Consider the following 13455-nt stretch of genomic DNA (forward strand, 5'->3'; position numbering starts at 1 on the left):
TTAATATGCTCAAATCTCACAACTAGAGCTTCAACTTCCAACCCTCAGTCATTTATGCTAAGTATCAGGTTATTGTTTTCTGAGGATTTCATGAAAATTATCTTCACCACTGAAGCAAAAAATTGTGTGTTTTTCATTTCCCTGCTTAAGTAGTTTCAAGTATTGTTTGCTTATCAAAAATAGTGGAGAGTATTTTAGATCTTTGACACTTGTGACTGTCTTTAAGAAAAGTGCTGTCTGGTTACAGTAACTATAGAGGTGTGTCTAGCTGTCTGCCACAGGATAGCAATCACCAGAGTCATCTTTAACCACCATCTTCCAGTGGCTAAAGAACAGATCCTTGTACAGTGTGGATTCCATCCTTCTGAAGGCACTATGGCTATCATTATTCCATGCATCCTCTCCAGAAGGAATCTGGCTTTCTTCAATCTCATAACTCAAAAGAATGATGAAAGATCCTTCTCAACTTTACTTGTCCTCAGATTTGTTGCTACCTATGCCATCAATAGCATGCAAGATGTGTTCCTAACTGAAAAAATTCACCACAGACTCTATTCCACAGTAGAATGAAACAAAGTAAATCTGTCTCAATCTTCCTCAATGCATTAATACATCTTACTTCAAATGAGTTTCTCCCTGGAATGACGTTATCTATAGTACATGTAAGCTGTTCAATCTTCCTCCCTCCATTCCAGAATTAAGAGATCCAGTTCCTGTCACAGGATCACAGCACGCAGGCAAGGTGTGCACATATTCAAGAGGTTGTTATTGATTTTCAATGAAACATGAGGATAAACATTTCATTAAATATTTGAAGGACAGAGATCCTCTACCAACCTACACTAATCACACAAGCCAAACTCCAACAATTAATATCCACAAAATAAAAAACACCTTGGAAGAGTAGATCACTTCCCACAAGTTGGTAACAACTTCTTAACCAAGGTAACTATTGCTAATGAAGTTCACCATTGTTTTCAGGGCATCTGCCCAATCCTCTGACTGAAGGAAAGATGTTTAAAGATCAATACTTCAAAACCAACATTAAGGTCATAGTTAACCAAGCTATTGTGATCTCCTCTCTGCTTCAGAGATCAGAATCAGAATCAGGTTTAATATCACCGGCAAATTAAATAAGTATTGCAAAAATAGAACTAAAAAAGTAGTGAGGGTGTGTTCATGGGTTCAATGTTCAGAAACCCGATAGCAGAGGAGAGGAAACCTGAATCGCTGAGTGTGTGCCTTCAAGCTCCTTTACGTCCTTCCTGATGGTAACAATGAAAACAAGGCATGACCTGGGCGATGGGGATCCTTAGTGAATGACGCTGCCATTTTGTGGCATCACTCCTTGAAGATGTCCTGGATACTACGGAGACTAGTGCTAATGATAGAGCTGACTAAGTTTACAACATTCTGCAGCTTGCTTCGACTCTGTGCAGTAGACCATCCCCCCACCCCCATACCAGATGATGATGCAGCCAGATAGAATGTTCTCCATGGTATGTCTGTAGAAATTTTTAAGTGTTTTGGTGATGTAACAAATTTTCTCACACTTCTACTGAAATATAGCCACTGTCGGACAACCTAGATGGACACACATTCTTTTTTTCCCCCCCATTCTTCATGTTCTTAGCACTGCTGTAAAGTCACTATTGGAGCTACATTCAACCAGTTAAGTGCAGAAGATTTCATCACACTCCTGATTGTGCATTAAACAGATGTCAAAAAGTGAGTCACTTATTATAGAATCTCCAGCCTCTGGCCTGTTTTTGTGGCCACAGTAATTTTGTGACTAGCTCAGTGTTTCTGGTCGGTACTAACCCCTAGAAAGTTGCTGGTAGGGGACTGAGTAATGGTAATATCGATCAATGTTGAGTGTGTGTGGTTAGACCATCTCCTGGTAGAGATGATCATTGTCTGCCATTTTTGTAATCTGAATGCTAATTGCCATATCAGCACAAGCCAACACATGGTATAGACACTGTTGCAGTTTAGTTCAAACTGTAAGGAATTTCCAATAGAGTGATACACAAGACTCTGAAGGAACTCAGCAGGTCTTCATTATCTATAGAGGGAAATATTCAGTCAGCGTTTTCGGTTGAGATGCTTCATCTGGATTGATCTAATATCTGCAATCTCTCGTGTCTCTGAATTTCAACTAGATTTACAGCACTGTGCAAAAGTCTTATATATACAGTAGCTAGGGTCCCCAAGACTTTTACACAGTATTGTAGTAATTTTATGTATTGCAATGCACTGTTGCCATGAAAACAAAATAATTTCCTGACATATCTGAGTGATGATAAACCTGATTCTGATATGGGTCTCTGCTGTGGACTGAGAGAAAGAAGGGAGAGAGAGGGGGAATTATGGTTGGGAAAAGAGGAAGGGAGAGGGGAGGGAGGAGGAAGCACCAAAAAGACATTCTGTAATGATCTATAAACCATTAGAATCAAATGCTCTTGCCTGATATCTCAGGGCTGGGTGTGTCTGCAAATGGCGCCAACCCCGCAACCCACCCCCTGCCCATCCAGCCCTGCAATCCTACTCTGCCAACTGTCCCAGACTCCTCCAGCAGTGCTCCACTCTCACCATTTCCCAACATCCGTTGTCCCCGCCAGATTTACAAACTTGCTCTCGTCTCCACTTTGATAAATACAGTATTGTGCAAACATCCTAGCTATATATATATATATGTGCCTGAGACTTTTCCACAGTACTGAACATCATCATTCATCATATCCATTTCTGAGCTTATGACGGAAGGGAAAGTCATCGACGTAACAGAGAAAGATGATTGACCCAGTGGAACTTCCATATTAATGTAACAGGGCTGGGGTAATTAATCTTGAGCAACCGGGAGAAGTACCACCAAGCTGTCTTTGCTGTCTAATCTACTGAGAGCGTGGACAAGCCAAGGTCAGAATCCTCTTCCAGGCCGTTGTCTCTGTCAGCAAAGCTCTGATTGCACTCTGATAGATGAAGCACATTGTTCACATACCTGAAACCAGGCACCCAATACATGGCGGGAGATTTCAGAAGAACAAAGAAAATGCTTAAATGGCATATTCAAAACCTCTTTGAAAAAGATAACCTTCTTGCTTACTAACAACAGGAATTCTGCAGATGCTGGAAATTCAAGCAACATACATCAAAGTTGCTGGTGAACGCAGCAGGCCAAGCAGCATCTATAGGAAGAGGCGCAGTCGACGTTTCAGGCCGAGACCCTTCGTCAGGACTAACTGAAGGAAGAGTGAGTAAGGGATTTGAAAGCTGGAGGGGGAGGGGGAGATGCAATGAACATTGACTTCTCTAACTTCCGCTAGGCCCCACCTCCCCCTCGTACCCCAGCTGTTACTCATTTTTATGCACACATTCTTTCTCTCACTCTCCTTTTTCTCCCTCTGTCCCTCTGAATATACCTCTTGCCCATCCTCTGGGTCACCCCCCCCCGTCTTTCTTCCCGGACCTCCTGTCCCATGATCCTCTCGTATCCCCTTTTGCCTATCACCTGTCCAGCTCTCGGCTCTATCCCTCCCCCTCCTGTCTTCTCCTATCATTTTGCATCTCCCTCTCCCCCTCCAGCTTTCAAATCCCTTACTCACTCTTCCTTCAGTTAGTCCTGACGAAGGGTCTCGGCCTGAAACGTCGACTGCGCCTCTTCCTATAGATGCTGCTTGGCCTGCTGCGTTCACCAGCAACTTTGATGTATGCTTCTTGCTTACTCATTGATCAGGCATATTCCGGAGTTAGGGTATATTGCAAATACTGATTTCAACAGCAGCCAGCCTTCAGACCTGACCATGGATTGTAGATTGAATTTAATGTGTACCCCTGAACAATGGTCTTCCTGGAGCTGCATTTTGCAAACAAAGGTACACTCCATTTGACCTCAGATGCCTGTGTATGAATGACTGCAGCCCAGAGTCAGTGGGAATTAACATCCATTTTGGGTGTCTGGAGTGTTGATGTGAAGATAGAGGTGCTTGAAAATTACATGTAATTTAAAGGAAGCATTCTAGATACATTGTAACTATAGAATTGCCCTGCTGTTACCTTTGACCTTTAGCAGATAAAAACGTGATGGAATATTGGGTCCGACAGGCCTCTTCTTCCAAAAGTATCACAAATATGGTGCCTGCTGTTCATTTTGCCGAATAAAGACTTCTATATCCACCAGCTTCACTGTCTCTCCGGTGACTTCATTCACAGTCACAACACTCATGTGAGTCCCAGACTTTTACTGCTGCAAAATGGAAGGGCATTAAGTCTCTTTGATAGGAGGTTGTAAATGCCACATACAAACAGCCAAAAGAATGTAGATGACTTTAAGCAAGCCACCTGTCTTGTCAGTCTCCACCCTCCCTACCTATAGCAAAGTCAGTGTATCCCGCACAGGACCCTTCAGCCACCTTACAACATATAGAAGTGGAGAGGAAGCTGGTTATTCTCGAACCCCAAAGCCTTTGTTAGTTGAAAAAGTAGAAGAGATACTGGGACAAATAGATCATCCAATGATCTAATACAGTTTAATTATTCAAAGCAGGATCTCTGCCGGACTAGCTTCTGCTAGCGTAGGATCACTGCCAAACACGTGTACTCCCTATCCACAGCCCTGCCAATGGCCAAAGCATAGATCTGATCTTACAAGAATTTGCAACTGCGGCAGCATGATAGTCACACACTGGAGTCTTACCCAAAATGCTTAAACCTAAAGTAAGTGAGTTGGCTCAGTGGCACAGCTGGTAAAGTTGATGTCTCACAGCTCCAGAGACCAAAGTTCAGCCCTGACCTTAGGTGCTGACTGCGTGGAATTTACACGTTCTCTCCGTGACTGCATGTGTTTCCTTCAGATGTTCTGGTTTTGCGCCACATCCAAACAACGTGCAGATTGATAGGTTAAATTGCTCCTGGTGTGTGGGTGAGTGGCAGAATTTTTGTGGGAGTTCATGAAAAAGTAAGGAAAATTTTTAAACATTTTGTTTATGTAGCAGTAGGGCGGTTGATAGTCGGTGTAGATTCAGTGGGCTGAGGGACCTGTTTCCACACTGTATCTCTCATTACTCTGTAACTGATGCAAAACAATGCAAAAATAATCTTTGCTTTACCAAAAAATCATGTAAAAATTGTAAACCCATTGGCTATTTTAAATTAAAGCAAAAACTTGTTCAGCTTACACATTTGTGTTCCAATTAATTTTGATACCGAATTTAAATTCAATTCAGATAGAGTGATAATAAAAAGCTAAATATTTTAAGTAATTTTCTTGCTCAATTGTCTGATTGAATTTATTAGATAATAGCATGATTGACTTTTTCTTATTTGCTTCATATAACTTCAGACACATGTAATGTAGGGAAGTTAAAACATTGTAATCAGAGAGGGTTTTATTTAATTCTTATTTTTCTGCCCAATCATACTATTTAAACTGTCAGATTTGTATATAACTTTGACAACATGGCTGAATACTGTAAATTATCTGCAAAAGAATGAACAGATCTTGGCTGATCTCAAAACAAATGTCTCTCCTTACATTTGAAAGCTAATGATATGCATTGAATAATATTTGCAAATATTTATGTCTCCGTCTCTGGGAGTTTGTTCCATTTAAAGATAAATTAAAAATGGAACATAGTCAGTTGATTGTGTAGATGCTCTAACAGTAGCAAGATGGTAATTTTTTAATAATTTTTTTTCCAGTATGTGGGAACAATTATAAGTCCAATCCTCATTCCCTTACTCTAACCATCAGTACGCTGAATAGCTTGCCAGGTGGCAATTAAGAATTACCCACACTAGTGTGTCTAAAGTTGCATATAAAAACATCAGATTTATTTCCTTGAAGAACATTGGTGAATGAGTCAGGTTTATATTACCATATTTGCTATTTTTATTCCATGTTACTTAATTAATATAATTTAAATTCACCTGCAGATTTGTCAATGCTCTCTGAAGGACTCAAGTCTCCAAATCTTTAGTGCAGGCCTCAAGGTTACAAGTAACATATTAGTTAATTATAATGTTACTGTACATAGAACTTGGTACAGCGGATTTGGAAAGACTCCCTTCATATAAAGACTAGGTTGGATAAAAGAAGTTGTAAGTCATAGCTTAGGTTAGTTGATTGTAATTGAAGAATGAAGCACTCTGTCTTACTCAACAGCAATTGAAGAAGACTATGGCATGATCTGCAAAGCTCACTTCCAATAATTAATTAACTTAATCGATTTGCTGCGCGAAAGATTCTATATTACTGCTCTTCATGAGGAGAACAATACCACAGCAGTCAGAAAAGCTTATCCCAGTATAGTCCATCCGGTCAGCTTCCACTTTGAGAGTTAAATGTAGGTGATCTATTGTAAATCAGAAGTAAACTCTTCACATCTTTTCTGTCACTGTTCACCATATAGCATTTGTCAAGATATGCTGTACTTATGTAGTGAATGTGAGTTAAGATGTTTGCAGATTATAGGTAATTCTGTGTAATTTATTGATAGGACTGAAATATTGGTTTATTTTATACTTTCTATGTCATTGTGGTTATTCCACTCACACAATGCCTTATGTTTCACATTTAGAGTCATAGAGTCATAGAAAAAGTACAGCAGAGAAACAAGTCCTTCAACCCAACTTGTCCATGCCAAACCATTTAAGCTGCCTACTCCCGTCAACCTGCACTGGAACCATAGCTCTCTATACCCCTACCATCCATGTACCTATTCAAACTTCTCTGAAACGTTGAAATCGAACTCGCATGAACCACTTGCACTGGCATCCCATTTCACACTTTCATGACCCTCTGAGAGAAGAAGATTTCCCTCATGTTCCCCTGAAACTTTTCATCTTTCACCCTTATCCCATGACCTCTAGTTGTAGTCCCCCACAACCCCAGTGGAAAAAGCCTGCTTGCATTTACCCTATCTATATCCATCATTATTTTGTAACCCTCTATCAAATCTCCTCTCAATCTTTTACATCCCAAGGATTAAGTCCTAACTTATTCAATCTATCCTTATAACTCAGGTCCTCCAGAGTATAAAAAAAATTGATCTTTTTTATCACTTTACAAGTAAGCTTCACTTAGCTATTCCACGTAAACTTATATTTTACTGGGTGGCATCAGACAAGCACACAGATTTTATAAGGAGCAGCATAAGTTTGGCAATTTAACTTTGCTCACAATAATGAGATTTCAATGAATGGTGCACTAATTAATTCCAAATCATTGATGGAAGCCGAAAACCCTATCCTAACATTTAAATGTACATATCTGGTATCTTGGTGGTGGCCTAAATCTATTTGTTAAAGGCTAAAGTAACCTTTTAGTTTACTCAGGCCTCTTACTTCTCACCTACCCATCACCTCCTCCTCGTTCCCCTCCTCCTTTACGTTTTCCTATAATCCATTCACCTCTTCTATCAGATTCCTTCCTCTCCAGCTTTTTACCTTTCCTACCCACCTGGCTTCACCCACCACCTTCTCACTGCCCTCCTTGCCCTCCTCCCACCTTTGTATTCTGGCATCCTCCCCTTCCTTTCCGGTCCCAAGGAACGTCTCAGCCCGAAACTTCAACTGTGTATCCATTTCCATGGATGCTGCCTGACCTGCTAAGTTTCTTTCGCATTCTGTTTTTTGTTGCTTTGGATTCCCAGTATCTGCAGAATCTCTTGTCTTTCTAAATATGTTTATGTTGTTAGAGTAAATGTATTACAGGCTTAAAGCAGTCAGCAGACGTTTAGATAGGAGATGCATAAGGTGAAAAAGTTCACTGGGGTATTAATAGTAAATAAATAATTTTCTGAATACTTCTTCCTAAAGTACTATTCCATCCTTGCATAGATCCTATTGTCCTTGAAGAGCCATGGTCTGGATTGTATGGACATAAAAGATGAAGGTTATGTAAAGTTAAAAAAAGGGACTTCACATGGAAGAAAGACACTTTTCCTATCTGCTTATTGTACTTGGAATCCAACTATTCTCAATAGCCAACTGGTAAAATATCAAAGTAGGACCGGTCCTAAAACAAAATAAACTGGCTTGATAAGTCTCTACAATGCTTAACAAGTGTTGTGCAGATCAATGCTGAAGGTTATCTATTCCGAAAGCAATCGTGGAATCAATTTTCCACTATCCAGATCTCACTGCTTGTTAGGAGCATTCCTCGATCACAAGTAAGATTACATTGGCTGCATACAGAAATCAAATTTTCAGCATACTCATTAATGACAGCGCTTTCACAGAGCAAGGAAATTTGACATTAATATCATGAGTTGTAAGTTTGTGACATTTAAGGAGAATTGCCTGTTTTATGAGAAAAAATAGCTTAAATTCAGATTCATTTACTTATGATATGTATATGGAGACATACAGTGAAATATACAGTGAACCAACACAACCTAAGGATGTACTGATGGCAAGCCCGCAAGTGTTGTACACGTTCTGATGCCAAAACATGATGCCCACAATGTTCAGCAGAGCAGCACAAGGAACAACAGCAGCAAACGAAGCTCCTTGCCCCACCACCACCTACCCACCCACTCACACACACACAGACAGGCCCCCAGTCTCAGGATAGGCCCAGGCTCACAGACTGGCAGACATCAGGCTTCCAGCTCACAGACCTCGGGCCCCTGACTCGCAGAATCACAGACTCACCAGCATTAGACCACTAGCTCGCAGACTCACAGACATCAGGCCGCTGGCATGCAGATATGCAGACATCAGGCCACCAACTTGCAAACACTGGGGCCCTGACTCGCAGATATGAGGCCACTGATCAATGGAACTATCACAGAAGTTGTATAGGGTTGGGAATATTTTAGCATCTGAAAACAGTAAAAAAAATCTTCTTAAACTCAGCTAGCATCCAGTTGTAAATGAGTACTCTTTCACTTTTACAGTAATAATTAAACTTTTCTTCAATGAAAGTGTTTTCAGTGTAAGGGAAATTTAATTCCATTGATAGTTATTGGGTGAAATTAACTGTTATGAGCAGTGAATTTGCCAGATCTTATAATAACTGCTTAAAATGCTTAAACGTTATTTACTGTTATGAAACATTTCTCCGCCAACTGCTAACTGTTGGGTTTGCTGTGGTTTAACTTTTCAGCAGCTTTCAGGAAAAAACACAGCTTCCCTTTAATTGCAAAATCTCTCGAGTCCAACAGGTGTATGCAATCAAGAACCGCAGCAGAAGAACAAAAACTGTTACCTTCTAAAAATTCCACTGATCTACGGCACAAACTGGTCAGGGTTGCATAACTTCACTTTCCTGTAGCAATTCTGATGACTCATTATCCTCTGTCAGGGAAACAGCGTAATTTTTATATGCTGCAGCAGGACATATCTTGCTGTTTGATTTGATTCTGGTGATTAACACTTCAATTACTGGATTCCCACTAGCAAGCAAAGCACAGTGATTACAATATGCAAAGGCTTATTCTGTCCATGACTATAACACCTGTTCCACTATCTGTAAAAGGCCAAGGTTTCTTTGCTGGCACCTCCTAAATTCTTGACCTCTTTTGTCTAGGAAGGCAAGGGCAGCAGGTGCCACTACCTAGTTTCTTCACACCAAACACCATCCACAAATTAGAAGCACGTCACCGTCATCACCACAAGGTTAAAATTATGTAACTTCTCTGCTTTCACCATATCATCAGCAACTTATCAAGGTTGTTCATCAGTTGTTTTAAGTCCCATGCCAGTAAATAAAAATTATCTTCACTAATTATTCAAAGGTTACCTATTTGTTACTGGATCTTCGGATTAATCATAAGGGGCTTTTAGATAGTTAGATGAATAGGCGGAGAATGGAATGATGTGGACCATGTTCAGGCAGAAGAAACTAGCTTAATTTGGCATCATGGTTAATGTGGATACTGTAACATAAACCAAAGAGCCTGCTCCTGTTCTGCTGAACTGTTCCATGTGTCTTCCATGACTGTTCTATAATCACTCCAAACAAAAATTGTCAGTATTCTCTCACTTGCATGACTGGTAAGTAGTGGTGGATTAGATCATGATTTTGTTCTGAACCCATTTACTAAGCCTGAACTCAGATTTTCACAGTGTGAGAAATATTCAGACAAGGGCAAAAAGCACAACTAATTTTCTGACAACTACTTTGACATTTGATTATACTATACATTCCACATATTGTACTCTCTTATCACTAAAAGAAATGCAACTTGAGTGTTTCCTGCATTATCCAACTTAATACTGGTGTCAATTGATAATGACATTGTTAAGCAAACAGTTTCATGGTTCTAAGAAAAAAACATGGGAGGGTTGAAATTCAACCAGAATTATAGTAGGTGTAGTATCTGCCAATATATGCAGACTGTTGTGTTTTTAGCTGATTTCCTGAAGGACGGGTTATTACCATATTAAAGGTGAGTGGCAACAGAAGTAATTACCTTGCTGAAGCTTACACTGGTGACCTTCTGCTTCACTTTGGCCAATGGCTTAAAGCAAGCAAGTCTGAATACTGATCAGCACACATTGCATATTCCTGTGCCTAAACTGGTATCAGTTCCAGCAAGGACATGGAGAGATGGCACTTCATGTTTGAACCTTGCCTTCCAGAATGTTTTCATTCTGCTGTCAAGTCCATCTGGATCTACTGCTGGCATGCCTGACATGTTCTTGGTGTTAATAAATGAACATGAAAAACTCATAGAAAGCTGCATGAGGTAGAGCAGAGCCTTCTCTATCCCTTCCAATTTTCTGGGCCAGCTTCAATGAAGTGAATTTGCAACAACTGAGTGTTCCCTCCACTGGAATGTATGTCACAAAAGGAAGCACACTACTACCTTCGCGTGACTGATAGGTGATGAGCAATAAATTTTGGCTATGCCAATAATGCATGTATCCTGAAAAATAGGCGGACAAAAAAAAACAAACAAAAGAAGATTTTTTTCTGGCAGTTGAGATGTTCAGTCATTGAAATTGGATATAGAACTTTTAACGTCCATTGTTTGCCACAAGTAGAAGATTTAATCATCTTCTAAGTGTGTTTTATCACTTTCAATGCCAGTAACCTAGATAACTTGGGTGGAATGACATGTGTGGGATGTTCAATCACATAGCTTATCACAGCTTGTTTGACAAGGTTATTTGAACTTGCTGCCTGCCTCCTTCGTATTCTCTTTGGAGACTTCATCCACAGATAGAGTTCAGAGAGAAGATGGTCACTCTTTTTTAATAAAAAATCACCTTGGCATTGAACTTCATCCAAGAACATTCCATTGAAAGAAAACTGACAGATGAGCAATAATCACATTGCTCCACCTCTATTTAAATTATTTGAACAAATGTTTCACCATTATACCAGACTGCACAGACAATCAGACAGTGGCTCACTTTCTAAGCAGATGTATAAAGTGTTTCGTTGAGTCAATCCTTTGACGAGCCACAACATGGACAAAGGCACATCACTGCAGGTGAAAAATCCCTTTAGCTCTTGAATTGTGGTAGAGGTGACATGAAATGGTAGATTTGAGTTGTGCTACTTTATCATACCTCTTCATGAACATTCTCCTTTCTACTGGCTATGTGACTTGTAGTAATAGTTTCCCATTCCCGTTCCAACATGACCTTATACGCCATCTGCATGGCCTCCAATCTTATGGCATGAATATCAATTTTTCCTTTGGTTTAAAAAGATCCTTCCCCATACCCTCTTCTTCTATTCCCCATTCTGACATTTTAACTCTTCTCACCTACCTATCGCCTCCCTTTGGGTCCCCTCCTCTTTCTCCTTCTCCTATGGTCCAACTCTCCTTTCCTATCAGATTCCATCGTCTCCATCCCTTTATCTCTCCAACTTCCTTGGCTTCACCTATCACCTTTCGGCTCGCCTTCCTCCCCACCTACCACCTTTTTATTCTGGCATCTTCCCCCTTCCTTTTCAGACTTGAAGAAGGATCTCAGCCTGAAACAATGACTGTGTTTTCATTTCCACATATGTTGCCTGATCTACTGAGTTTCTCTAGCATTTTGTGGTGCTTTGAATTCCCAGTATCTGAAGACTTTCTTGTGTTAGTAATAGTGAAAGTCATGGTTATTAACTTACAAGAAATAGAAGATCTGTTAATATAAGTAATAAACTATACTCCAGTGGGTAGGTAGCACTGAACAAGCAGCTAGAGGAAGTGGTTGACAAGGCACCTTTGCAACATTAAAGAGGCTTTTGGATTGGTGGGGTGGAGTTTGGAGGGTTATGGACTGGGACAAGTAATGAGGATACTTCAGTCAGCATGGATTAGTTGGGCTACTATATGACTCTATAAGCAATGTTATGAAGTGAATCATAAATTATAATAGAATATATTAAACTGGGGTTTAGCCAGGAGCTCTTGTTCTTTATAGTATGAAGGGCACAGCTAGGATATCCAAAAGGCTAGATAGAGAAGTCTCCTGAATTTCCTACTGAATTGAATTTAATTGGAGGACTCTTTTAAGAGGTGCTTTCAGTCATAGGCAAGCTGATTAATAGGGTGAAACCTGTTGGTGTTAAGTCTAATTCATGAAGCTGAAGCCTCTGGAGCAGGGGTTTCAAACCTGGGGTCAACAGACCCCTCAGTTAATGATAGGTGTCCATGGCATATAAAAGGTCGGAAACCCCTGTTCTACAGTGAATTAAGGCTGGAGGGAGATAGAATTAAGGCAGGATTGTGTGATAGATGAGGATTATGGCTTCACTTTATTGAGGATTGGAAGGCCCCAAATGTGAGAAAATGGTGGTCCGTTGGTAGCAACATATGACCTGCCATTCCAAAAATTACACATTTCATTCAAATAGCATCAAAAAATACTTAATGCAATGGCTTCCTGAGCTCTCTGGCTGGACTTGCACTCTGAAATTTCTGGAAAGAAGTGCTTGCTTGTGTATAGTTCTCGGGATAGGAACAAAATCTTGCTCTACACTGCTACCATTTTTGCTAAATAAGCTATTATCATACATGTAAAATGCCAGTTGGTGGTGTAGTAACATCCGCACTAGACTTTGAGGTGAGTGGTCCCAAGTTCGAATCCAGCCAGCTCCTTGCATGCTGTCTATCAGTGCTGGGTTGAACATCAAGTGAGCAAATTGGCCTTGTCAAAAACAGACAAAAATACAAAAGATCCAGCAAGTTTGCCACCCGTTGTGCCAGAAGGCTTGGAAAGGAACAACAACAACACATGCAAAATAACTACCATCTCCTTTGGAAGAGATTTTATTTTTTATCAGCAATATTACAATGAATGCTCCATGGTTTACTGAGCATTTCTTTTTTACATATAGATATTGTACAGTATATGCTATCATCCAACACTTACTCTTTTGTGAGTGATAAAATTTACAAAATGGAGTGTCTCTTATCTCTTCACTAGACCATTCTAAAATTTAATTTGACTGGACTAAGAATTTTCCCCTTTTGAGTTTGAATAGTTACTGCAATATCTCTCCCC

General features: G+C 40.1%; 1 long non-coding RNA gene across 2 annotated transcripts in view; it reads right to left on the minus strand.

The window, feature by feature from the left end:
• The window catches only part of LOC134346227 (uncharacterized), a 33852-nt gene extending 23975 nt beyond the window's left edge, over nucleotides 1–9877 (minus strand). The window contains exons 1-3 of one of the 2 annotated variants that reach the window (XR_010017874.1): nucleotides 9212–9877; nucleotides 8656–8825; nucleotides 4057–4246 (exon numbers count right to left, since the gene is read on the minus strand). This is a non-coding gene — a long non-coding RNA (uncharacterized LOC134346227). The remainder of the gene's footprint in view (nucleotides 1–4056; nucleotides 4247–8655; nucleotides 8826–9211) is intronic. The other variant, XR_010017873.1, reaches the window with a different exon arrangement.
• Nucleotides 9878–13455: the final 3578 nt, after the last annotated feature.

Source organism: Mobula hypostoma, chromosome 5 (genome assembly GCF_963921235.1).
Source record: "Mobula hypostoma chromosome 5, sMobHyp1.1, whole genome shotgun sequence".
Lineage (NCBI taxonomy): Eukaryota > Metazoa > Chordata > Chondrichthyes > Myliobatiformes > Myliobatidae > Mobula > Mobula hypostoma.